A 23,933-nucleotide genomic window follows, 5' to 3' on the forward strand; every position below is an offset into this window, starting at 1 on the left:
AGTAATTGTTACATTTAAATGTATGCTGACTGGATACTGTTTTCCAGTGCTAAGTATTTCTTTTGGCAGTATAAACATTGCACTTAATGTAAGAGGAAAATGAGGAGAGATAAATTATAAATGGGGTGGGCAGGAGAGAAGGGGGCTTGCTCTTTGCAAGAAAATAACATCAAACAAATCAATAGATATTTCTATGACTGAAGAGAGCAAAGTAAATTTGTAGGATAACCATAGATGTTGTATGGCACCCAATTCAATTTTATCACCTATTTCATATCGGTTGTGGAAAGAGTCCTCAGTGTGTGAGTTTTCATTTAAAGGTCATATGAATAAATGATACAGATCTTCCTGATGAATAGCTTCTCAGCCTTCTGAAACATATTTATACAGCAAACAATCATTAAAATCACTAGTCTTGTTAAAATTTGATTTTCATCATATTCTGGTGTGTAATTGTTTCTTTTAACTTGAGAGTAATGGGAAGCTATTTTTATAATAGAAATGATGACACACAATTAAAGGGAAATATTGCTACTAACAACTGAAGTAGCAGTACATGTCACACAGTGACAGCACCGGTCTAGTTTGTGCTGCCCGATGTTTAAGTCCAATTGCACAAGACTGACTAAAGAAAAGCCTAATCCTGTAGTTAACTTTGGTTATCTCTATTATTTGTACATTTCTGTAAATGGTTCAGCATTTGGGGAAAATTATTTTATACGTTTAGCAATCACTGAAAGTATTTCAAATTTTTTTTTTTAATCTGTTACTGATATTCTCATGTCCTGTGCTTTAGGTAGCCACCAATGCTACTGCAAAAGGGTACACAGCTGTGTTTTGGATTCAGTAGGAGAATAATGTTAACACACTGATGCTTTAGCTGTTGCTAAGTGTTGCTCACCCTGAGTCAAGGATTTTCAGTGTCTCATGCTCTGCCAGTGAGGAGCTGCATGAAAAGCTGGGAGGGAGCCTGGCCAGGACAGTGACCAAACTGGCCAAAGGGATATTCTGTACCATAGAATGCCATGCTTAGTATATAAAAAGGGAAGTTATCCAGGAGCTGCTGAACCATGCTTGGGGACAGGCATTGGACATTAGTCAGTGGGTGGTGAGCAGTTGCATTGTGAATCATTTGTTCTTGGGTTTTATTCCTTTCTCTCCCTCTCCTTTTCATTGCAATTATTGTCACAATCATTATCATTATTTCTATTATTATTATATTATATTTTGTTTCAATTATTGGTTTTATCTCAACCCACAAGGTTAACTTTTTTTTACTTAATTCTTCACCCCACTGGAGGGATGGGCAGTCAGTGAGCAGCTCTGTGATGCTTAGTTGCTGAGTGGGGTTAAATCATGACAGACTGTGAAACAATAAAGTGTACCATGGTATGTAACATATATATACACATTGCTGCCTCATAGTGTGGTCAGGGGTCAAAGGGAATGAAGACATCTCTATGTTTTGAGTAAAGGTACTATTAGTCATTTCCACAAGCATCTTGCCCAATGTAGGTGTCCATGTTTTTCCATAATTTTATTTTCACCTCTATTTAAAACTCAACGTATTTGTTTTTCATTTCTTATCTATGCATATCATCTTCTTTCGACATACAAAACACAAGTTGTTTTCACTTTCTTCATGCCAGCTACCATCTTATTTAGCCAGTTGCTGTAATTTTCCAACAGGAAATGCATTTTGCAGCTTCCAAAATTGTCTAAGGAGAAGGTGCCTAGGCCAAGGTCACGAAGAAGGCAGGGGTGGTAAATGGCCATTTAATCTCTGTGTCACAATCAATAATGAGCCTTATATCACCTCAGAATGCAAGCTGAGTGTGATAATATGTGAATGAAATACGGAAAAGAAGGCAGTTTTTAAATACTTGCATTTGTTAGAAGATGTTCAGTCTTGAGCTCTTGGATTAGTAAGAAGGTATGAAAAGTAGAAAAATATTATAGGCAGCATCCATGTTTACCTCCTATAATAACAATGACTCATTTTTTGGCTCCTTTCAGAACTCATCCTTTGGTGGTGGGATGGAGCCTGGACTAGCACAAATACAGTCCACTGATTTAGTGCCTGTTTGTGCTGGCAGGGCACGTATCCAGTTTTTGCACGCAGGCACCACTCCGCCATGTGGATAAAACAGAACTGAACAGTGATATTAAGAGATACACTTGAAAAGTGATCCAAACTGAACCACTGATGTAGACGTGCCCGGAGAGGTTTGGTATGGTGGGTCATGCTCCACTGGATATTAAAGGCAAACCCTGGGTTTTATACATACAGAACACTATTTTGAGCAGGAAGTTTGTTGGCATTTATAGAAGGGACAGAATACATTCTCTGCTCCCCTCAATCTTTCAAATAGTGTGTGCTGAGAAACAAAATTTTTAGACCACCATTCAGATGGAACTTTCATTTTTTCTCTTTTCCTCTTTTGCTATCATGCTGTGCATCTCTTCTCCAGTAGTTTGCATTATTCCCTTTTTCATGTCAAACAGTTTGTGGGGTTTGTACTGTTGCATCTAGTGGGTAAGAGGTCAAAGTGTATATTTAACGTACTTCTTATCCTGTGAAACCTGCTTGTCCACAGGATGCTAGGCCCTCTTTTCTCCCAAATGATGACTTTGCTACTGGTGCTTCTGAGATCAAACACATGAATAACTGTGGAAATTAAGATCGTGCAGTGTTCAAGATGCCTTAGGAATAGTCTCTGTAATCTAATATTTTGCTGTCTGAATGAGTAATGTCAATCACTACTTCAGGGTCTGTGAACTAAGCCATGGGGGCTGTGGGCATGCCTGGTTTGTCAGTGTGCATTTTAGTAGCCAGCAGTTCCTGCTTTTAGCTGCTGGGTAATCCTGCTGCCAGTCTCTAAGTTCTAGGGGAAACCACAGGGCTGGACTGTGGGAACAGAGGTCTTTATGTGTTTTCTAGGCATGGCCAAGGCTCTTAAATTTTACCCTACAGCTCAGACACCAGAAGACCTACACAGGAGATGAGAACTGGGAGACAGCTCTGTTTTTAAGAATGCAAACAGGCATATCCAGATAAGAATCACTGTTTTGTTTTGTGGTTTTTCAGGATTTCCATAAAGACTCCCATGCAAGAGGAGAGGAATAAACCTAGATGTCGTTATTTTTTTCTCTTATAAAACCTAGAATGACTAAAAGATGTTTATAATTTTAAAGTTCTTAAAAATACAATATATGATATGCTGGTCCAGCTGTGGTAAAATTTTCACTTAATTAACTGAAGCCAATATTTTATCTGAGGCAGACTGTGGAGGATGAACAAACAACTCAGTATTCCCTCTACTGATGGAAATAAACACATCACACTATGCTAGTACATGATTGTCAGGTAATAAAACCATGACTACAAAGATGGGGTTTTCTAATTAGACTAGACAGAATATAGATATTGTATACCACATTGCAGATTTTCTAGCTTCCCTAGACTGAACAGCTATCTGTAAATATGGGAGAATGTGTGGAGAAAAGTCTGAACTAGAGTATACCATTAATAGTGGTGAAAAAACCAACTGTGACTGCAGTTCCTTCCCATTTCTCTCTCAGCATTTGTTTCTGGAACAGTTTAAAGGAACAGTGGGCAGTATCCTGGTGGTCTGATGGACAGCAAAGTTCTGAGTTTTTAGTTCTTGGTAATCATGGTCTCATGACCTCTGTCATGCTGTGGGATAGGCAGAATTATTTTCAGACATGAATTTGAGTTGATCAGAAAGTGAGGATTTTATTTAATACTAACTACAGAAGAGCAGAGAGAGGAGAATTTTCTGAAGGCTTTTCTTCTGAATGGCCTCTATTTGTTTCCTTCTGTCATTGATGGCCCTTACTCATATCAGCTCTGATGCTGCAATCTTCATGCACTTCAGGTATCATCTAATGCCACAGAAGCTGGTCTGAAGCAGATTTTGACTGTTTAGTTTGAGTACTGGTTGCAGAATTTTCCCTTTCCAAATAGGTATTTGGTATTGGATATTCCCCCTGATTTTGAAATTAGGCCTTCCAGAAAAAAAGAAAGGAAAATGTTCATTATTGACTGTGCATCATAAAAACCCTTTGCATACCAATTGCATTGGCTTTGACTTTTATGCATTAGCAAATCCCATTGCAGGTTTAGGGTGTAATTGAATGGGAACAATTCTCCTGACTTCAGTCAAAGCATTATCAGACTCCTTTTCTGATGTGGAGAGAAAAATAAAAAACTTTGGAGACTCCTAACATTTATATGATGTGATCATTTAAAATCTGTTGTCTTACCATCTTTAAATAAAATCCCTTCTATAAAAGAGATATAAAATAGATGCAGGAGACTGTTACAGAAGCCTACCCCATCTTTTAACTTCTCATAAGCTGCTAAGACTCAATTTGCCAAAAATTTTGCCTGAAACCTGTGTTACTTGGATGGTATTTTTAGAAATAAAATACCAGTCCTAAAGTTTCAGCATCATTATTTTAAGGCATATAGCTCTGTGGAGGAATAACCACTTTCGATGTCATCAAAGTGAGCTACGTATTGATTAATGAATCACATTTCTGCCCAATACTGAGTGACACCAGTACTTGACATCCTAATGGATAAAATCATCATCAAACATCTTTAACTTCACAGACCTATCTATGTTTCCCAGTTTGGTCCTAATTTTTGTCTACTCTGCTAAGATTACAGGCCTGGAGAGTTACTAAAATGCACATTGCACTTTGTTTCAGATCTGTTTAATTAAAAGTCATTGTGAAGCAATGCTGTTTCTTTCTGCAGCTATGCAGATATCCAGTGAATACACCCAGGCTCTCCTCTGCCAGGGTCCAAATTTCCTACTCAGCAAGTTTCAGCAGTCGTAATTCACATAAGCTTCCCTGTGGACTGCAGGCTTTCCATCCTTTCCATTTGTGGCCACTCCTTCAAGAAAACAAGGTGGAAGTAGCTGCAACAACATTACTTGCTATCCTGTCTCAAGAATGAAATTATTTCATCATCTGTAAATTTTTAATTAAACTCAATATATTCCTTGCACTTGTGTGGTGTTAGTCCTGTAGTCTTGTTATTTGTGGACCTCTATTCTGAGCTGGAATGGATGGTAAGCTCTCAGTGTCAGAATTTTAAGATGCACAGAAATGGGCTGGTGAGATAGAAAGGTATGTGCTCCTGTAACAACAGATAATGTGAAGAGAAAGTAAAAGGGAGATGGATTTTGCAACAACAACCATTGACCTTCTTTCTCATTTCAGCAGTTTAATGAAGTTGGTTATGAATCAGCTGAACACTGTTGTAGTGAGTTCTTGCTTCACTGTAATTTTTGTTCTATATGTATTTCATATATATTCAGCCCCTAATTTTAGCATGGATTTTGCTCTTATGATTTTATAGTCTGCATGAATTTATTTTCTTTCTCATAAGAAAGACAGTAAATAATCCTCCTTAGTGCAGTTTGAATTCACGTATATGTACAAACCCGTTAATATTTTCCTGTGGTACTTGTCTGAAAGGCTTACTCAAAGGAATTTAACCTTTACTATGGGTTAGCTTATTGAAAATGAATATACAACAAACACTACAAACCAACGTGTCAATACTTTTAAAGTATTTAAAGATATATATATATATATATATAGGAAATGGTATTTTTAACCTTTTTACTTTTTAAAAACTTTTAGAATTTTTACTTAACATTTTTAACTCTTTGGTGAACTTCTAGACTTTCTGGGCTTGTACATGGATGCAGGAAGACTTACTGGTGTTTAGAGACCAATAAATACACACCAAAAAGTTTCCCTTCTTCTCTTTATAAACTGATAATACATTGAAGTGTACCCTGTATTCTAAGGGGTAGGGTAAAAATAGGTCTGTGAAACATGTAGTGTAAACTTTCATGGATCTGTCACTGGTTCATCACTCATCTCCTGGCATATTTGGAGTTTGGAAATCTTTACACTACAAGAAAAAAATCCAGTGTTGCTTGGGCCATGTGAAACAGAACAGAGTCTGCAAGAGAATCAGTTGTGTATTTTCACAATTTAGTCAGGTTACATGCAAGGAACATGACAAGGATGGTCCAAGAGGAGCCATCCTTTGCTTTCGAATATGTTTTCTTGAAGGCAAGAGTGATGTGCATACTCTCATGACAAAATTGGCCAAAGTCCTACAGATACTTTAGAGAGCAGAAGCCATGACTGGCACTAATTGCAGATATTGTGATGAAAAGGTTTGTTTGAAAAAAAACAGAAATTTGAAGATACAGTTTGTCTACTGTGCTGATTGATCCTGATGGTAGTTTTAATCAAGTGCTCTGGTTGGAACAGCTGAAAGAGCAATGTTTATTGTTTCATTGTGGTATCGTTCCAGCAGTCTCCCTTGTTCTTCCCTTATTGATGTAAAAACACAGCTCCCACAGCACGGTCAGGGCAGGGAGCTTAATGACACTGAGACTGCTTTAGGCATTCAGGCTGCCAGATTCGGGTGGTAGCATGCATACTGGTTTGTGTTTTCTTGTCAGCCCCAAAATTTGACCAAGCTTTCCTGTTACTCATCTTCATTTGTTCCTTGATTGTTGAAACTTTGAGAGAGCTTTAACCTCAATTTTTATCAGCAGTTCTATTAGTTTTAATTTCTATATTAGGAATTCAGTTTCACATTCTAAATTTCTAGTCACTAAGATCTGAGAGGGAGCTGTCTTTAATCACATGCTGCTCTTACAGACTATTAGTTTTACAGTAGCAATAATCCTGGTGAAATTGATTTATTACAGCAATTATGGCCAATTTCAGGTTTGCTACCAAGTTAACTGCTGTCAGCATGCCCTTATAACTCTTTCACCAATTCCTTAATTATAAATAATGATTATAAAACACAGCATGCTTCAATGCTGACAAAGATTGACTATATTCTACTATTGTGTTATCAATATGAGGGTAGTTGGGGTAGGTAAGCACTGTGTGATCATTCAAGTGATCTTTATGACTTGCCAATTAAATAAGAAGTTAAATATATTTTTAAATTACCTGAAAAGCTTAACTCTTACCAAGTCCCTCTAGTCAAAGATCAGAAATTATAACCTTTTCCCCCGTTAGAGTCTACATTCATTCTACGATTTTTTCCCCATGTTTCTGTAAAATATTATGCCATCTGTATGAAGACATAGAGCACGGAGCAGAAGAGCACGGCTTTCCCAAGACCTGAGATTATCAGCTTTGTTTTTGTGTTCTGGTCATACCTGATGAATTGATAGAGTATTTTCACAGAAGTGGCAGGAAAAAGGAAAATTCTCCTTTTTCTCCGCATTACATGCTGAAGGTGTTGTTTACCTTCTTTGATCACATCAATATCTCCCTGATACAAAACTATTGTAAACTCAAGGACTGGCAGTGCTTGGTGGTCTCCTGTTCTCTTCCCATAGCATACAACAATTAACCCTTCTGCGCAAAGAAACACCACTTTAATTATGAGTTGTGGTTTGAGTATAGAGAACTTATTTGTTCAACAGGAGGTTTGACTGCATGATCCCTGTGAGGTGTAATCTGTATGAATCTATGAGAAGGTCTTTGTCATCTCTAACAGCATCAACTCTCTCTTCCTGTGCTGAGCTCCCACCATAATAGAGATGAAAAGGTAGGGGAGGAAGTGGGTGAGCCTTATCCCCTTCCACCTTCCATGGTAACACATGATCCAGACAGAAGAAAGTGAGCAACCATTCATTACAGCCTCTGTTTGGGGTCTTATCTTAATTATTTTAGTAATGACTATACTAACATCCTGTGAGCCTGAGAAAAAACATTTTCCTGTTATCCTGCATAGACACACAGGTAAAACAGAATTCTCAACCTCAAAAATTTACAATCCAAAATGACAGAAAGCAGATAGAAAAAGAGCATTACAAATTACTCAAGAAGTGAGTAAATGAGCACTGTATATTTAAAGATATTTTGATGTTTATACATTGAAATATTGGTGAGCTAAATATACATAGGAATATGACTCAGACCCACAATTTCTCTAATTACTGTAAATTAATTGCAATTGTACTCAAAAATATTACTAGCATTTTAAAAAAGCTTTTAGATGCAAATAGTTTAAGCCAAAGGATTGTATTAATAAAATTTAATGGTTCTGTGCACTAGTTGTTAATTGGGTGACCTTCTACAGGAAGGACATTTGCATCTAGTCCATTCATATGCACTTTATAAATGCGAGGCAGCAGAACAGTAAAAACTTGATGAGGCATTCCTTTGTCTCAATTTTGCTAAGCAGAAAAAGGATTCTCTATAATAAGTCACAACAATGGCTCTGTGGCCAACATACTTAGGGGGCAGAGGGCTGTTCTGAGTGCTTGTTAAGGGAGATTAATTCAAGCTAAATGAAATAGGAAAGATTACAGCTTTCCAAAGCAGTTACAATTAAACCTGACTAGCACCAAATGTCACCAGTTAAAGGGAGCACAGAGTGAGTGTGCTCAGCTTCATGGGATACAGTGGAGACATTTAATGATAAAAACTCACTTTCCCATAAAATCTAGGCTTCTTCACAGTTAGGCACCAACCAAGCAGGGCTTTTGTTGTCTGAATTTAGTACTTGACAAAGGAAAGGGTTCAAAAGCTGAAACAGAATCTAAAAGTAGAAAATATACCAGCAAGGCCAGACTTAAGGATTGAGTTCCTCCAGTTGTTCTGTAACTATGTAGCGGAATGAAAAATCTGTAGGTATTATCCAAATAGTGATTAATATTCTCCAGATACATGGAACATTTTCCATGCAAAAGTACAGAAATGTCCCACCTATTCAGTCCATTGCCCAACCTAGTGTCAAGGCTGGCAGGGCTCCACAACTCAGCAGTTCCCCTACCTTGTCCTCCTGAGATCTCCCAGCAAGGACACAGACATCATGTCAATATGGTGAGAGAAAAATCTAATATGTGCTGTAAGACTGAGTTTCCTCAGAGAGGCCAACTTGCTCTAAAACATGGCCATACTGACAAAATTCTTCCACAAGAAGTGGAAATCCTCTATCTTGAGTCTCGACTCATATGAACCATCATCTTCTAATAAGACACCCTGTGTAGGATACCTGCTGTTGTGGATAGGGCAAGTTCCACTTCAGATTGTTCACTCAGTTTTAGGATGCCTGGAAGCCAATGGTTAATCACTGCTGTAATCTCAGTGCATTTCAGCACAATCTATAGAAAAGGAACTGTGAGGGGCGGCAGTTTGCTTTATTTCTGACACAAAGCCTTCTCTCTTCTGCATATTAATGTGGTTCAACTAGTAAGGTAAATGGTTGATAAACACAAATGTGAGCTGCTACCCCAATCCATTTCCTTATCCATTTTATATAGACTCTTAGCTTCTTTAGTCGCTGCTGTAGCATACTGTTACATTGGTATGCACAAACAACTGTGCTAAACAAAGATTTATTCATATAAACAGTATCTGAAGACACTTTATGACAAAAACCTGAAGAAATAGATATAATAAACAGCTTCTTGATATTTAAGACTTTGCTGTTGCAACCATTTAAGCATGTAATTTATTTTAATAAGTCCACTGTTTTCATTGTGATTATAACTGTTAACAAATTTAATCACATATATAATAATTTCAGGACTGAGGCTGAAATCTAGAAATGACACAACTGCATTAGTATCTATCATTTCTTGCAGAAAAAAGGTATAGTATTTGTAAGGCATTCGAGGTGTATTTTCTGCCAAAAAAAATCTTGAAGTGCACTTACCCTTTTGCTACATCCAGTTGGTAACTTTTTTTTATGAAATAAAAGAGCTGCTGGATGGCATAAATGTATCAGACACATCAACACTAGGCTTTATTGTGACTTCAGCTAAAACACATGAAAATGCTTCTTTTTAATCTCTGCTTCTTTATTATTAGAGATATTTTTAAAACATTTCTTAGCATCATATCTGGCACAATCCTTCATGAAAAGAGCTAAATACATTTACCAATGCCAACACGGGGTTTTCTTTGATAGGAAAGTAATGAAAAAACTGCCATAACTGCATATGGAGGAGGATTTTGCTGATCATGTCCTGTGATGGGGAAATCTGAATTGGTATATTGCAGTCTGAAAGGGAAAAAATATAAACTTGGGAAATGGAAAGAAATAACTGATACCTTGTGCCCCTGCCCCCTTCATCTTTCAGTATAAAGCTGAAAAGTCTAAAAAATTCATCAGCTGCAGCTTTCATGCAAGCAGGCAAAAAATAGATGTCCTCAGAGTCAACCCAATATTAAGGCTTTAGAGATAAGGACCAGTGTGCTGAATTAAAACTGGGCTCCAATGGGTAGCAAATGGACAATTTAGAGATTACTATAATGTTTTTCTTCTATCTTCTCTGGCAGGCCACTGCATTTTGAATCAGCTACAGTTTCCAGGAATCCTGCAAGCTTGGTCCTCGAAGGCATCACTACCTCCTGTGACAAAGACGTCACCATCAATCCGTGTATGTAACTTTGCATCTTAAGAAGAGAGCTGCAGCCCTTTAGCCTGCCCAGATAGTAAAAGGCTTTTCTGCTACAGTTGCTACTGGAATACAAGAGCAAAAATGAACTAAATCACCCTGGAAAGTAGACAACTAAAGAAACATAAAGTGTTCTGAAGCATGAAATATTACCCAGTGATGTTAAATCCTATAATTATGATGTTATTTTATTATCTTAATAATGAATCTTTTTTCTCACATATCAAGAAGTACTGTGAACAATGGCAGTAGCAGCTTACTGTGAAGGTGGCATTCATTGTATTTGTGAGAAAAGTGCAAATAAGAGTAATAAGACTTCTATAAAAGGACAACCAAATGGAACAGGACAAGAAAGATTTTTTTTCCAGGAAAAGTAACTGTACAGATATATATATATAGAGAGAGAGATGTACTTCTTACCCAGTTGGCTACCACAACCCGATATTGCCAAAATTAGACTTTGTCAATACTAAGAGAGTAAAGTGGTACAGATTTGCTACACTGAAAGTATGCAAGTTCTAATCAGAATCCTCAAGGGAAAATCCTCTCTTTGATGTTCCAGATGAATCTCATTAATCTACAACTACCTATTGCACATTATCCATTTATGCATTGTACCCAAGAGAGGAGGTTGTCTAATGATTGAGTTACTGCTCTCCCAGACTCAACTGAGTAACCTGACTCCCCTGGGGATTTTCTCTGTTCCTTTGCTGGTCTGGTCCGAGACTGTTCTGCCCTGGGCTTAGTTTCTCAGAATAGCACAGGGAGGTGCTTGAGACCAATAGAGCTGCTGTCGTGGTGTTTAGTGGAATTCAGAAAAGGTTCATGTGCCTTGGACAACAGAGAATGAAACACATGCAATCAAAGAAGAGGATTTCCAGAACCCAGGAAGCTGAGGAGGAAACTCTGGCATTGCCAGCCAGGAATGCTCAAGAACAATTTCAGCAAGTTGTGCCTCTGGAATGAAAGTACACATTGCCTCCAAGCCTGTGGGTTATACCTGTTTCTGCTCAAGCACCACCTACAAAATACATTTCTTGGAAGGAGAAAAGCTCCTTTTCAAAAAAGTTTCGATCCTCCCCAGAGTATCCTGTTTCACAGGATTTAAGTGTGTCACAGGAAAGCAGGAGACCCATTTTCAAACCTTCCAAACTTTATGTTGAAATGCAGACTGAGTCCCACCTTGTATTCTGACACCAGAATATATCCTGCTAAAGCCATCCCACTTTGTATAAATAATTAACTACTCCTTAACATCTAAGAAATTAGCAGTTATTATGCCAGCACTGAAGAAAGCACAGTGCAGTGAGAGTTGTTGGTCAGTGTTGTTGGGGTTTATTTTCTTCTTTAAGGATATGCTGCTTTACAAACAATCTTTACCTCCTTAAATCATTGCTGAAATGCAAGCTGATTCCAGGGAGTTTCTGAACTTGCTCCTGAGGTGTCACAGCAAAGCTCAGATTCCTAGTTCCTCTGTAGAGAACCAGATCCAGGGCTGTTCCAGGAGTGAGGAACATCATAAGTAATCTAAAATGTTTTCCCAGCCAACAGCATCCAAAAATAAGTATAGCTATTTCAGTTCTCTTAGGGAGATACCCCAACTAATAAAAAAAAATTATTTCTAAAACAGAGCACTCACAGAAATTTGTGTGTGTGTGAAATTTTTTAAAACTAATGCATTTGGTTCCCAAATAAGCTATAGTTTTGCTAATATCAGGGTTTCCTGGAAACGGAAATTGGGCATTCGAAACAACTGTGCAGGCTGGAGTGCTCCCACCTTTACACTACCAGTGAGTGTTTTTCCAGTAGTGATAAAGTGGCAAACACATAAGTGTTACAACCCACACAGGGCAAGGCAGTTTATACCTGAGTTCATGAAGTCAACCAAACTGTTTTCAGCTGCTGTCATTGTCTCTCAAAATAACAATTTTTCAGTATTTCGAGGAAAAAATGTGTTGAATAGAAAATAAGAGAGAAAACCTGGAGCTAAGTTTGTGAGCAGAATTTGTCCTTTTCAATCACAGCCATAGCAGTATCACACTTTGAAACCTTTAAACATTAACCAAGAATAAAGAACATTTCCTGCTGTTTGGAGTACTCATGTTACACGATAAAGTTCTCTTAGCAGTTGAGAGGATTATCCTGATTCTCTCTTTCATCTGCCTGTTTTTTGTCAGACACCGTATTATCACTTGCAGGCTCCAAGTCTCCAAGTAGTGAGTGGATTGCCTTTCCCTCGAGCATTGGGCATCCTTGAAGTACTTACACTCAGCTTTTTATCCTTTTCTGAGTATTATGTATAGCTCACACAGCAATTTAGGAATGCAAAAAAAATTTTCCTGTCCTGGGTTGTCAGGGAGCAGCAAGGACAGGATCCTAAGGAAGAGTGAGGCAGGAGCTGAGGGAGGTCCAGCCCAGACAGTGTCCTCACTGATCAGGACACAATCCTGAAGCACCTGAGCGCAGCAAGGCAGTGACAGGTGCTGGAAACAGGATCCATCCACAGCCTTATCCAGAGGGTTCCATCAGAAGCAGCAGGAGACGGGGCTGCCGACAAGACTGGACACATGACTGTAACGCAGGTCCGAAGGTCTCGTGTGAAATGGGACAGGGAACAGACAGCTGCAGCACAGCTTCAGCAGGGACTGGGGGCTCAGGCCTGAGTTAAAATGAGGCTTCAAGGCCATGGGCAGAAGACATGGGTGGGAGTCCCAGGAGAGTCTGGTCAGCATCATTAGGGTCACCAGTGCTCTCAGGGCTCTGATGTGAACGTTCTGTCAAATCCAGTAGAGACCCAATTCCACACATTAATTTCTACTCCTGTTTTTCCTTATAACATCCATCCTATTTCTTTCTTCCTCTGAGTTTCGCATGCCAATTTCACTTTCAAATTGTCACAATGAAAGTTTTACCATTGATACATTTTTTGATCATCAAAAATTCAGAGAGGCTTGCTCCTTTTAAAGTTTCCCCAGCACTGGAATACCCCAGTAGGACCATAGCATCACAGCTCTCAAATGCAGGGTAAAGTGAATAAAAATAATTGTAACTGAAAGACAGATATTTTGTGAAAACTTAATTAATTGTGTTAAAATTAGGAATTGTAGAACTTTATGTGAAGGCCCTACTAGGTACTATTAAAAATTTCATCACTGGTCAGGTAAAATTCTTCCATTCACAAATTGCAATGAATAACCCTTTATTCTTAAATAAAATGTATTTAATGGTGTTTTTCTTATATACAGAGTATATTTCAGTTTCATCTAATAAAAAGCCTGAAATACTTTCAATTATGTTTCTGTGCTTTTTAAATTGAAAGCAAAATCTTGTCTACATGACACCACAAAAGCTTTGATTAAAAAAAAAAAAATTAATTATGAGTGCAGAATGACAATGCATAGAAGGAAAAATATACTGGACTGAATAAAAATGCCAGTAAAAGCTATTCAAGGGCTGTGATTTTGTTATTATCTTGGTTTACATTTTTCTAAACATGCTGGATCTTTTTTCTTCCTTGAGCTTGCAAAAATAAAAACTTCACTTTGATTTGTGTCTCATTCAGGGAGTTTCTAAGACAGCTGGTAAACAGTTAAGGGCACTGGCACAGTTTCCAGGAAGCAGGTGCTGCAGTTCCCTCTTCAACAGTGTGAAAGTGATAAGGGCAAGAGGGTTCACACTACCACCGTGGCTGTGCAGTTTGGGAGCTGGCAATGTAGGTGTCAGTGATGAAGATACAACTTCTTGTAAGTGGACCTATCTGGAATTTCAGGCAGGGAAAAGACTTTTCTGAAACTCCTAATTGCCAGAATGAGGGTGGCAGTTACTTAGATAACAGGGAGAGTTCTGTATGTTTTGCTGGTTATCATGAGAAAATTCTTAAACTGGTGCAAATTAATTGCATTTAATCTCCAGCTGACAGTTATTAATAGTTAATACCAATCAAAAAAGGGATTCTCTGATTTCCTAGGAATATGAAAGAAAGGTCTATCTGCAAAACAAGATTAAATTTGGTGTTTAACTTCAGATTTCCTGCTGACTGGTTTGATAGAAGGTTAAAATTGGTTATCCAAGGCACTTTGACTCCAATCAGTCCAACCACACATAGTCCATTTGCCAGCATTCCTTGGAATTGCATGTACAAATTCTCATGTTGGCAGCTGAAGGTTACAGAAAGGGAAACAGTCCAGCACTTTAAACCTCATCCTGGAAAAGCCTGTACCTTTCTATTTTTGGCAATTAGGACTTCTGTTGTTGTTGCTTTCTTTGTTGTTATCATTTATGAGGAAATATCTGTGTCAAAAGAGTATTTTCTTGAGATTTCATCCAACCCACACCTTTTCTCTTGTTCCACTGAGCTAGTAGGTCACCTCTATTTGCAATATGATACTCCGGAGAGGAGAATGAGGTAAACCAAACAAATATTTTAGCTTGTGAGTCCACTCAGTTTCTCAGCTTGACAAATTCAGAGGCAATACACTACTGCTTTGCTAGCCAAAGCTAGATTTGTCACAATGTTGAAGTTTAAAAAACAGGCAGAAAGGTCTTGTCCTGGGGAGGATCCATTCTCTATATTAAACATAAATGTAGAGTAGATACCTCCCCTGCTCCACACAAACATCAGTGATTTTGCAGGGAACTTGCTAACACAAATGCAGTTTATAAAATGCTAAATTAACATTGCAAACCCTTTAAGAAATTCAGCTTGCATTAAATTAAAACTTAAAGTTTTGACTTTTAGAGCCCACTATACAGGAATCAAGAAACTTGTTGGTTCCAGAAAGAGACGAGGGTGGACAACCTGGTGTGCCATGACCTTCCTAGAACGAGTGTCCTGCAAGGAACAACTCTTCCAGGGATGATGGCAGGCTTCCCTGGGCAGCTGGTGATTTCAGCAAGTGTAGCAATTTCTCAGCTACAAGTGATTCCAGCTCTTGTGATTCAGCCCTTTGTGAAATCACCCAAGGAGAACTTGGGGACAGAGAGACAGGAGCCTCATTTGGCTATTCCACAAAGGTAGCTTTTATTGTCCAGCAGCCCCTGTGATGGGAAGGCCAGGAACAAAAGCTCCCTGATCAGGGGCAGAAACAGGGGCTTTTTATGGGAAAGGCAGGGGGTGGGGTAGAAACCAATTAGCCAACTGGGTACAGGTTATTACCATATAGAATCAAGGCATGGTGGGTGTGGTTCACTTTGTCACCATGACCCAAGGTTGCGTATCTCTGGGGAAGGTTGTCTTGCCCTTAGGCCTCCCTCCTCCAAGGGAGTGCAGAGGGCTCTTGTGCCAAGGGCTCCCAGCCCTCCACAGAAACTGAGCAAGAGACACAGCACAGATTGCATACCGGACTCCCATGCTGAATCCTTTTCTCTAATGGAACCTGCAGATCAAATGCCCCCAAACTCATTTATCAGCAGGCACAAATTACTGCAGAAATCATTTGAACCGTTCAGCATTGATTAGATATGATTTATTGCGTGAGATTTTATCTAGATAAATTAAATAAAACTAACAAATATTAAATGCAAGAATGTGCATTTTATAAACATTACTCAAAATTTCAATTCTGTGTTAAGTGAGGAAGCTGAAACTCATTTTGCAAAGTGATTGTGGTTTAGACACTGTACAAACAAGGAGCAGCCACCAAGGTGGCCTCTAACAGGACACACATGTGCACAGAACATAGCAGTCTTCTCTCCTTGTTCCCTTAGTGCTTTGCAAGGAAAGGGATAATGAGGGGCTCCATATGATGGAGGGTCAGTTGCCTCAACTCCTCCATGGAGTTCAGACAACAGCCAGCCCCAGTACAGGCTGTACTCCACCTCTACATGCTGATCACCCCAGTTCCTGTGCCAGCAATGAAGATAAATTCTCTTCCACCTCTCTGATCTGCCCGTGCTGTACATCCTTTGCCCATCATCCACAGAGGTGTGGGACAGACTTAGCACTGCAGAGTTTCTCATGGTTCTACCTATTTATAATGAAGAGGAAAGAGAGGAAATTCTCTGTAACTTGTTCAAAGACTTCCAAAGGGTTCATGCACACACTAGCAGAACTAACAAGAATCTGATGTGGCTCTTTGTCTCTTACTGCTGCGTGTTTCCAGATGTAACCAGGGAACTTTGTCCCTGAGGTCAAGAAAAACAAAGAGCAGTGGTGCCATTCCTATATTATCCATTTTCCTGAGCCAATCTTAATTGCTTGTGGAGTGTGTTTTCTTCCATGGTTCTGTTTCACCACCCGGACCGCAGGCAACCGGTACCCAAGGCTTCCACATATTACAGACGGCCCTGAAAAAGGGCAAAGGTGGAAAATCCACATGAACTGGCCCAGTGGAACAGAGTGGTAAATGTACATCCTTAACCTTTTCTTTTTCTTGTTTTTTCAATTTTGGGGTTTTGGCTGATCAAATGGAGTCTGCTACTCCTACTTACAAGAGCTTTCTTTTTAGGCCACATTTTCAATGGCATTGGTATAGAACTTTTATGCACAAACAATTTCTTGGGATTTGAGTTCAAAGAAACAGGCAATCTCAATCACAGAAAATCATAGTTTTAGTGTTGCTGTCTGAGTTAGTTAAGAACAACACAACCTTATAAAAATCTGTCAAGAAGCCCTTCAAAGCAAGAAAAAGCACAAACTATTCCAGAGCCTCCAAAAGGTAGTTTTCATGCTATTCTGAAGCTCCTGAAAATGGGACTTTTATCTCATCTGTGCCTACATATTGCTATGAATATGAGTCTGAAATACTCTAAACTCTTCAAAATCAAGTCTGTTTCCTCCTAGTAGGTAAAACAGTCGAGTCGTTCTTCTTTCCTTTTTTTCTACTCCAGATAACTATGAAATGCTGTGAGAGAACTCACAGCGTCTAAAGTAAGATCTTTCACCAAAGTTTTTTAGATAATTTGAGTAGTTTTCACCTTAATTATAGTACAGGCAAAGTTATTCATCCCAAAAGAAAAGTCAGGGTATTTAAAACAGTATGTCTTGAAAAAGCCACTTGTCCTTGCTGACCCTTTGCTAACAGTTCTAGTGTATCAGACACTGAATTGTAAGCTCCCATGGGTGTTCAGGACCCTGTGAGATCTTGGATTCTACTTGGTTTCCAAATGTGTAAGTACAAAAAACCTGGGAAAATTGTCAAGACTTTTCACTGGTATTTTCTAAAATATTTCATCAGCAAATTCAAAAGACTGCTGCTTCTTTCAAGCTCTATACTTAATTAGTGTTTTGTTACCCTCTGACTTATAGCACTGACATGATGCATATTTAGGATAATATATATTGTCCAAAGAAAGAAGTCATTAGCTAATCAAAACTGATAAGCATATTTAAGCAAATTTTTTTTTTTCACTTACATGACTTCAAAGTGGATGATTATTCTGTTCATCTGTGAAGAAAGAGAATGTGTCTGGTCTGGTTTTTTCTGCAGTTTGGGTTTTTCTCTTTCTGTTACAGTGAATAGTTCAAAAAAGCAACATTATCAAGTGAAATAAAAATGAGAAAACTTGTTATAGAGCATTTAATTATGCCAGACCTTCTCTCTAATATCATTCTGATAATGTGGGATTTAAAAAACTGCTGACATCAGTAAAGAAAGAGAAAGAACAAAAGAGTGCAAATCCCTTAGAAGTATTTCCTCAGAAGTTTGGAGCAGCACAAAATCCACAGCAAGCCAGAAAAGATAAAAGAGCAACGTGTGTGTGTGTGTGTGAATGTGCATGTGCACACTTCTGAGGAAATGCCTTGGTTTTCAACTGTTTTCTTTCTCCATCTGTCAGAATTCTTTATCACTGATGAAAAACAGTCACATAAAATTCTGTACCCACAATGGCCATAGGCATTCTGGCCATTTTTTCCTCTCATACTGATGTGCCATGCATTAATTGATGATCTTCAAAGGCTGTGAAAAGTTCATCAGCAATCCAGGGGGATCACTGTAAATGAAAAGGGGTTCTGTAAATGCAAAGTTTATAAAATAAGCATTTCCTTAGTTTATTGATTCCATTTATTTATTTACTTCATTTTATAGCATTAGTGAGATCCTCTTGACAGCATGAAGTAATATTTTTCAAACAGGAATGGTCAACTTTGTCTTTAAATGAAAACCATTTCATAATGTTACAGATAGATTGGAAACGTGCTCTGACTAAAACAGCCTCAGTGGCTGGGGCATTAATGGAGAGCAAGATATTCATCTTTCCATGTCCACTGTAACCTGTAAAAGGTGGAGCTCAATGGAAGAGAGGAAGGGTGGTAGAGTTAGTTAATCATGTAGTCCAGTCAGTGCTTTATTCACAGATGGCCAGGCAGAAGTTGAAGTAAAAGAAAGAATAGTTAAGCCCTGTAACACCTTCTTCCAGACTTCCTCTGCAGTAACAGGGAAGGAAGGCATTTCAGACAAGTCTCAGACAACAGTGCATTAATTGATGCAGTTATAACCATAAATAGAAGGAGTCTTCCCTACAAGGTGATTACAACCATTCCTACAAACAAGATAATGGAAAGGGGCCTCCTGGCAAAGGGGAAAGCTGAAGTCAAAATGCAGCAAGATAATTCCTATTTGGTGATCTTGCTTTCACCTATTATTTCTATAGTGCTTATAGCAGGACAGGACAATCTGCCTGCTTGGGCTTGGCCATGGATGTTCCTAGCCTTAGTATCCAAGCAGGGTCCTGCTGTACAGCCTCACTGCTGCCTCTTTGTTGCAGCATCTGTCTCTGTTTGAGCCTAACCTTCCCTGCAGCAGAAAGGCATTTAAGGATTTCAAAACTGGAGGTGAGAGCTGGTTACACATTCACCTTCCAATCTTTCCCTAATTTCTTTTGAAATGAATGTATTCATATTATCTTTTTTGCCATCCGCAGTTCATATTAATTTATAAACCAGTTTGCATGGTATGTATTGCTGCTCTTAAAATGTGCAGGTTGGCCACTTGTGCTAAATCCAGCACACTATTTTGAGGATAGTGATTTTTCATTCTGAATTTTTACACATGGCTTTCTTGCTTTATTTCTCACAGTCGAAATTTAATCTTTCTGAACCTCATACTAAACACATTTGTTCCAACATATTGGACAGGAGCTACAAATTGCTGTTGGGACACTTTTAGTTTGGTAACTACACTACAGATAATACAAATAGAATAAATAGCTATTAGAATATGCCTGACATTCATGTGCAGTTGTTGACAGTCTCATCTCAACAAAAGAACTGAATACCTAGTTCCTTTTTTCATGTGCCTGCACTAATTTGCTATGACCACAGATCCTATTTGTTTTGGTTAGTGGAAAAGGAAGGTAATGATTCTGTATCAATCTTTAGAATACATTTGACCTCAGTGACTTAGTGCTATTTTGTGTTCTCCTTAGCACTCATGTCTTCTGTGGGGAAATATGTCCTGAGTCAACACACCATTGTAATTTGCACATGCCTGTCTGCCAAAGACTGTTAACTCAAGAATGGTGTTACTGTCATTCCTTCCCAAATCCTGCTTACTTGATGGACTAGCTGATTGTGCTTTGATTTGTTGGGAAGTCATTGTGACCCTTCTGCATTGGCTTTAATTCCTAGTGTGTTCTCAGACTCTGCACTAAAACCAGGTGAATATTCTTAAGAGATAGCCTTTTAAAATTACCTTTCATCTAAGTTGCAATTATCACTCACCACCTCTTGTCCTATCGCTTTACAGTTATAGACAGACCATCTAATTTATATCAGGACCTATTTCAAAAGTGGGCTAATGAATGAATTTTCTGAGTCTCAAGAGTGTTGCAATTTTCATACGACACAAGGAAGTTTTCTTCAGACATTTGAAGCCCAGATGTAATTGTTACAGCAATTAGTGGAGTGAATCTATCAAACATGCAATAGAATTTCCTTTTTCTTCTCTTAATTTCTTGTATTTCATCTCTTTAAGAACATAAGTACTATTAGATAGGTTAACACACATCTCTTAAAGTAACCAATAAAATATAGAAGGGGAAAAGAACATGTGCTGGGAAATACTTCACACAGAATATTCTGTTTCTCACATTTGGCAATTTCAGGACAGCCTGTGACGAAAAGTCACACATGGACCATCGCAACTGATGGCCTCTGATGACTCTGTCCTTCATGCCATATGTCTTCCCATATTTTTTTGATGGATGTATCTTCCAGAGAAACCAACAATGATTTTAAAGTATCCAAGTAAAGGTTACATAAGATTTGTAAGGTAGTCCAAAGATTAATTTTCTCTGTTGTTAAAATGTGCACCTTATTTTTACCTCAATTTTTGCAACTTCATTTTTCAGCTGTTGACTCTACCTGGGCTTCCTAGATTGGAGAATTTTTGCTGTCTGTATGTTTCCTCCTAATAGTGTCCAGACATAATTATTTTGTACTTTATATTTGCTCAGATAGTAGACAGGTACTTAGCCATACAGATCAGGCAACCTTTGTTTTGGATTCTGTTTTGGGTTTTGTTTTGGCTTTTGAGCTTTGTTTTTTCTTCCAGGAGACTGAACTTTCAGCAGGTGAAGTACCTTCAGTTTAAAAAAACAAAAAGGAAAGAAAAATAAAAATAAACCCCTTGGGAACTGTGGATTTTAAGTTTTCACTGGACTTTCAGCAGTCTTCCTTTCATTTAAGGTGCCTAAATACTTTGGGTTTCTTCCCAATTTCCCTAAGAACACACTTCCACTTTTTTTTCTGTGTGTAAAGTATCTGGAGGGTCTAAACCATTTGCTTACCTTTTTGAGGTTCTGACTTGGTGTTTGCTCAGGGTCAGGCTCTTTCAGAAGCCAATAAGGTCTAGCAGGATTTCACCATGAGATCATAAATACTATGTGTGTTTTTATGCAATAGTACCCATTAACGAGTGGGTAAGTGTAAAGGGAAGAAAGGTTTGGGAAACAAATGAAAACGAATATGAAAAAGATCACTCTAATATGGTGTTTGCTTTTATACAAAATATGGACACATGAATCATGATTTGGACTGAGCTGCACTGTGGGATGTTATAACATACCTCTAAAAAGAGGAAGCGATCAAGAGATGCTACAGCTACACAATACACCTGAAAGCTTAGAAAATGGATCCAGATGAAGGATGTTTAGAACATAAAACTTGAGTGTTAAGTAGTTGACTTCAATAGAAATAATGCATGAGCTGCAGCAAAAATTTAGTATGATAAAACTGCAAGGTATGATGCAGACCTGCCGGTGAAAAAGAACATATTTATTGGTCTGATACACCATGCCAAGTTACTGCAACAGATGACCTGACTGTAAGTGCATTGACAGATGCTGGTTGAAGCTTTAGTAGCGGTAGTGACAAGTGATTAAGAATGTTAGAAACAACCTTCAAAACGAAGGTTAGCTACATGTTTGTTAATCCAATAGGTGATTATTTCCTAAGAACCAGAATATGATGTTTTTATCTCTGTGCTTAGCCTCCTAAAAAGAGACACCTCACACTATCAAGGAGATAGAAGAATCATTAAAAAACAACCAAAATTAAGTCCACTAGAGGACAAGACTAAGTCTATTTAGCTAAACACATCTGAATTACAAAAACATAATATATGCAAAATAATTCAATTACTTCTTGGCATAATACCCAGTGTTCATCTTTAAAGATCAAAACATACACATATCTTATTTAATTGCAAGACAAAATGAGTCAGCCAAATATAAAATTATTCATGACTAAAAGACTGTCTCAGAACAATTATCTTCATGATAAAAAATTGTGATATTGGCACAATATAAATTTGTAAATAACATTAGTCATAACATTTAGGTAAATGGTACACTATAACTTTGTTCTTTTGCTTTCCAAAATGAAGAAAAGATTCTTCCATCTCACACCTGCTTCTGAAGGATATAGAGACCTGAAATAGTAGGCTGAGAGACAAAGAGCATTTCATTCTATCCCACACAAATATCCTTCTGGGGTTTTTTGATAAACAACAGCTTGCACTCTATGCCAACAACATATCCTCCTAAAAGTCTTAAGAAAGAGTGTTTTATGAAAGAATTCACTCTGATCAAAACATGCATCACAAATAATACAATTAAGATCATCCAGTATTTTAAAAACCTGCAGGAAACCTTAAGATACATGTGATTTCTTCCTCTCAAGCCATGTGCAAAAATGTTCAACAGACACCAAGGACTTGTCCATTAACTCAGGGTTCCACATACTGTCTAACCATCCCTTTTGGGAGAAATCCAATTACGAAGGCTTATCTGAAGAGAACGCCAAAATTGCTGATTTGATGACTCTCTTAATTTTCAGGCAATCATCACCTCGTATGTTTAGTGGCACTTCTGCACAGCAGGTACGGAGCGCCGTGCTGTGTCTGCCTATACAGAATCTCAAACCCACATCTGAAGGGGAGTGTGATGCAACAAACTCTGAGACAGAATGTGATTGGAAGCAAGAGATAATTTCCTGAGTGGACATAATATTTGATGAATGACTGTACAATCAGCAGCTCCTTCAATAGCTCTGCTAATGGAGGTAGGAGCACCCCAGTACTCCCTCTCCAGGGGATAAACTTGTCTTTACAGCTTTGCCACTAGAAGCAGCTCTGTGAAGACTGCTGTGTTTGCTTCATGCAGTCAGGAATATGATTGTGAAGTCAGTGAAGATGATCTAAATGAAGCTGTCTGATTTCTCAAAGGAGACGAGTGTGTCATTTGCTCCCAGGCAGTCTATAGGGACAGTGATGAACACCTTGCTAGCAAAAATAAATAACTGGAAGAAGTAAAACATAATTAACATAACTGTTTAATATCAGAAAGAGTGCCTTTTCACTGCCTGAGGAACTTATATCACTGAAAATGGTGTGAAAAGATAAGCTATTTGTCTCTTCAGTGTTTCCTATCAGCTGTCACCCCCCCCCCCCCCCCCCCATGACACTGGCTTTGCTGATCCCTTCCTTCAGGTACTTTGAATACTGTATAGGGATCCTCATTGCCCATTATTCTATAGATTGTACTAGGCAGTCAGGCATGTAAAAGTCTACTTTTTTTTATCACTACTAAAATCTTGTGTGGATATAGCTACAAAATCTTCAGAAATAAGCTCCTGTGAGTATATTTTTAATGGTTTCAGGTATCTGAATATTGGGAGTGTATTATGTCTAGTTTGTTAGAGGTCACCTGTAAATGGTGGTTTGCTCACACTGTAGGAATGAAAAAAATTGTTAGAAGGTGGAAATCAGAATAACAAACATAAAGAAAAGAGGCATTTTATATTCTTTAGCTCCTTGTGCAAAGCTGTGCATGTCACTTTGCAGGGAAATGTACATATTGGTCTTTTAAAACATACGGTGCAGGACTTGCTGCCTGTGAAAAAAAATATCCCACTTCTCTTCAGACCACAGTCATCAGTCTCCCCTTCAGGTACAAATGCTTTAATCAGCCATCTGAAAAAAGCAAAAATTGAGCTGATTC

The sequence above is a fragment of the Corvus hawaiiensis genome, chromosome 6 (assembly GCF_020740725.1).
Source record: "Corvus hawaiiensis isolate bCorHaw1 chromosome 6, bCorHaw1.pri.cur, whole genome shotgun sequence".
Lineage (NCBI taxonomy): Eukaryota > Metazoa > Chordata > Aves > Passeriformes > Corvidae > Corvus > Corvus hawaiiensis.